The sequence below is a fragment of the Gracilinanus agilis genome, chromosome 5 (assembly GCF_016433145.1).
Source record: "Gracilinanus agilis isolate LMUSP501 chromosome 5, AgileGrace, whole genome shotgun sequence".
NCBI lineage: Eukaryota > Metazoa > Chordata > Mammalia > Didelphimorphia > Didelphidae > Gracilinanus > Gracilinanus agilis.
In genome coordinates this window covers 124,945,961-124,950,952 of record NC_058134.1, presented here as the reverse complement: position 1 = coordinate 124,950,952, position 4,992 = coordinate 124,945,961, and positions in this window count along the sequence as shown.

Below are 4,992 nucleotides of genomic sequence, written 5' to 3'. Positions count from 1 at the left end.
AGTCTTGGCACATCAGCACCTTGCGAGCTGAAGGCCAGAATAAACACAATGTCTAGTAGTCCATGATCATACCTGTGCTCTTGTTGCTGAAACACCCCAATACTTTGTGCTATTTCATCAAGCTAGTGTAACTACATTAATCTTATTAAATTTTGATGTCATAGATTTAAAACTGGAAGGTGCTTTAGAAGTCATCTTGCATAACACCCCTTTGTATAGATGAGAAAACTGAAACTGAATGGTTTAGTAATTTGCCTGAGGCAGAGATGAGATCTGAACAGGGACTCTAAAAATCCAAATTCAGACCACTTTCTAAGTAAACTGATATTATTATTATTATTATTATTATTATTATTATTAAAATAACCAGCATTTGTTTCTCTGTCTTCTACCTATCTATTGGGTAAAATAAGATAAAAAATAAAGCTCATGTGACAAATATACATAATCTATCATCCACTGGCAATGATTTATATAGAATAATTTTCTTCATTGGTGCTTTGTTCTGTCAATTAGTTCATAGCACTTTTGAATCTGAAGTTACAGATACAATTCTAAAAAGGCCAGGTGAATTTTCCTCAGCTCCATGACCGATGATACTATAAACCCCACCTAGATGTTTCCGAAATACATGCATTTGGCTACAAAATAAGTTCCATGAGAAAGCATGTTCAACTTTTCTGGATCTCTCCATTCCCTCTGGTATATTTTACTTTGTATTATGTTTATCTATATTCATGCTAGATCTCTACTAATAATTTTTTGAAGGCAGGAATTACATCACTGTTTTATTCTCCTTGTTTAGCTTGGAGGCTTGCATGTAATTGGTGCATAATAAATATTTATTATATTGGATAAAAAGGAGTACTTTGAATGTGGGTGTGTTCCTATGATTGAAATTCAACTTTCTACTTTTTTCAACATCCTTATTTCTTTTTGATTGACTGATGAATGAAAATAAAAGCATTTATTATGCACTTTTATTAGGCCAAGTAGCTTTTTAAGTGCTGGGAATAAAAACAGAAAAAGCCAAACAATTCCTGTCCACAAGAAGTTTACAATCTAATTGGGGGAATTTAATACATAGCAGAAAACAAGGCAAGTGGCAAGCTGCAGAGAATCTTAGCAGCTTATATGTGGTAACAATGGACTACAAGGCAAGCGGGGAAAGGCAATGGTCAGGCCTAGATTATTTTAGGAGGCAATGACAGGTGATAGGTCTGGTGACCTTCCACATCCTCAAAATGAATAAAATTGTTGACTTTCATCTCATTCAAACCCTTTGAGCAGTTAAGGCAGTCTGGTAAAACAAAGGGGCAAGGTGCCCCTAATAGTGATATTCTTCCTACCCAGAAATCTTGGCTGAGTTCTAAGACAATGTAGTAGAGACAGAAGTCTAAGACAACATAGTAGAGGCAGAGGGGAAGAGAAAGGAAGGCAAGAAGTTTCATTTAGCTGTAAACTATGATTACTAGTCAATATGTTCTGTCCTAAGGGAAATGAATTTCACCAACAACATCACCTTAAATTTGAAGTAGAAATGGCCTTGGAGTCAGGAGACTTTGTCATTGACTAGTTATGTGATGTAATGGGGAAGGTGTGTGGTAAAAGGGGATTTGAAAGGAGGTTGTCAGGGACTTGCTAGGTGGGTAATCTAGGTTATAGGTAGGTTGGAATAAGGAGATTCAGGATATAATAGGGCTGGAGTCAGGAGTATAACACTGAAGGGAAACAAAGATCTTCAGGGAGAGGAGGAATTAATCTAAACAGGCAAAGACAGCAGGGCTTATAGACCAGGACTCAGACTTAAACACAAACTGAGTGAAATAGACTAAACTGAAATTAACTACAGGCTTTAGTTAATTTCATAGGAAGGGACTTGTTTTGAAGTTACACCTTCCCTGGCTTCCCTTCAAGCCCAGAGTATGTTAATTCTTTCCCTCTTCTTCCCTCTCTTAATAACTAACTGACAAATTATACTAATAGGTCTGTTGAAACACAAAAGGGTTTATTATCTTTAAAGGATGATTTGTCAGGAAAGTGGATTGAGGAAGCCCTAACAGTTGTCTCAGGAACCTCAGGTGGGGGAGGGGAGGCAGAGATGGAGTCTGAGCAAGGACCTGCCTTAACTCAGCTTACAAGGTACTCTTGATATCTAAAGGGAATAAATGATGACTGACTAATTTCTTTATAAATAATACTGTCAAATTATAGTTAAACCCTTCACAGATTTTAACTCCTCTCTAATTTACTCTCCTTATTAACTCCACAGACATATAAGATAAGGGAAGGAAGGTAGGAAATAATAAAGGAAATGAAGATACAAAGGGTTTATCTAAAATAACAATTCTTAAATAAATATTTCAAAGCTAGGCTAAATTTCAATTCTACAGATAGGTAAGGAAGCAGCTCAGCAGGTCTGAAACTCTCTCCACGAGATTCACAAATCAACAGACTTTTCTCTTTCAAGATTCCAAACCCCTAACTGATTACAGAACTCAGCCAAAGCTTGGAAAAAACTATCATGACCCCCTCTCTCTGTACTACAGTGATCATAAGGATAATTAAATTTATTTTATTCATAAAACATTTATTATGCTCCCTATATTTGTAAGACATCGTTCTATTAGCTGAAGAAACAAAGATAGGAGTGAAACTGTGCTAATCCTCAAAGAGTTCACATTTGAAGGAATGGGAAATGAGAAGAGGAATAGGGTATACATAATGCCAGTAAGTTCAAAGTACATAAAAAGTAATTTCATTTAATAACAATTATCTCTGGTTAGAGGCATGAAGAAAGGTTGCATGAAGGAAATAGAATCTAAGCTAAGCCAATAGGAAGCTAATATTCTTTCAAGACAAAAGGAAAGTTAATTATTAATTGGTTTAATTGGAAGGAACACACATGAGTTTTGGGGTCACAAACTGATGATAAAAGATTGAGGAGTGATTAGGAGATAAAAAAGGTTCTTGGCTCTGAAAAGAACTGTAGCACAATAGATTGAGGGAATGACAAGGTCAATAGAAAGGTTTGTCTTTTAAGATTTGGAGAGATATGTGTATGTTCATAGACTACAGAAAAGGAACCAACTATTATGTTTAAGAAAAATTAAAGATAAGACAAAAAGAGGGAATACTTGGAAAAATTCCTACCAGAGATAGAAGGGAATAGAATCAACAACAAAGTGGAAAGGTTAGCTTTGACAAGTGGAAGGTCTCCTCTTCATCAGAGACTGGAGAGAAGAGACCATAGAATGCTGAAGATGTGTTGGAGAGTACAGAGCAGAGTAGAAGAAGGAGCTTTTGATAGATGGCCCCTATTTTCTCAGGAGGTTAGATCTTCTGCTTAGAGAGAGATCGAGACCATGGTATAGGAGATCTGAGAGAAAGGAGGTTTGGAAGAGCCACTGGGAGTATAACAAAAAGAACAGAGAAGAACAAAAGTATAGCTGGGCAACAATGAAGGATCAGTTGAGGTTAAACAATATAAAATTGCAGTGCCCCTATAGCATGTTTGAATGACTTTCTACAACAGTGTTCAGAGATGCATGAGTAGAAGTGGAGAAGGCAGATGGGGGAGCAGCCTAAGGTTGAATTTTGACAGTTGTATCTGGTGGTACAACAAAAGGAAAAGAGATTCAGTGTATATGCTTTTTATTTGAATTGATCAACTACAGAATCAATACTGTGAAGGAAGGTCAGACTAGTATAATGGGCTAGAAAAACAGGAAGGATCATGGTGAAAATATATAATATGTTTAGCAGTCAAACAGAGAGAGAAATTGAAGAATAGATGGTTGTGTGAGAAAGGAACTTCTGAATCATAGAGATATACAAAGATGGTGTAACACAGGAAATGTCAGGTTATAGTTATGGCAATTCTTTTACACAACTGAGGTAGAGTGAAAATGGAGCTCATGGGATTTTAGGAGATTGGAAAACTGGAAAGACAGGTTGTTCAAGAAGAAGTTTATAGGATAAAGGCTGGGGTGGAGAGACAGACTATATGCCAGGCCCTAAACTGAAATGATGGATTTTAACTGAGTGATAAAGATGGCTAGAGAGGACTTAAAAGGAGAATTTTCTGGTTGAAAGAGGCAAAAAGAAAGTCTGGAAATAGTATTGAGGAACAAGAAGCAGGCCTACCTAACCAAATGCTTTGAGATTGAGGTGGGAAGAGGGTAATGAATGAGAAGAAAGCACTCTGTCCAGGGAAAGTTGATCAGAAACTCCTTGAAAGTGTGAGGATGTGTGGGAATCACTATTGCCTCTAGGAACAAAAATAAAATCCTCTGACTTTTTTAAACCCTTATCTTCCATCTTAGAATCCATACTGTGTAATGGTTCCAAGGCAAATGAGAGCTGAGAGGTAGGCAATTACAGTTAAGTGAGTTTCCCAAGGTCACATAGCTAGGAAGTGTCTGAGGCAAGATTTGAACTCAGCACCTCAGTAAAACAGAGATGAAAGTTAGGTGGCTCCCACCTAACTTTCCTCTCTGTTTTACTTTCAAAGCCTTTCACATCTGGCCCCTTCCTATATTTCCAGTCTTCTTCCATGTATATGATCCTTGTGATGGTTCCAGTGATCCAGTGGCACACTGACCTCTTTGCTATACCTCACACATACACTCCATCTCCCCATTTTGTGCCTTTCCATTGGCTGTCCTTCATCCCTAGAATGCTGTCCTTCATCATTTCATGCTACTGTCTTCTCTGGCTTCCTTCCAGTCTCAGTTCAAATCTCACCTTCCCTAAGAAGTCTTTCAAAGTCCCCCTTGATACTAGTGCCTTTTCTCTAAGATTACCTTTCATCTACCCTATATATAAAACTCACATGGGCACAGTTGTTTGCATATTGTATCCCCCATTGTACTATAAAATCCTTAAAGGTAGAGCCTGTGCCCTTCTTTGTAAACCAAATACTAAGCATAATTCCTAGCTCAAAGAAAAGGACTTAGTAAATGCTGGCTAACTTATAGATTTGATTCTCCA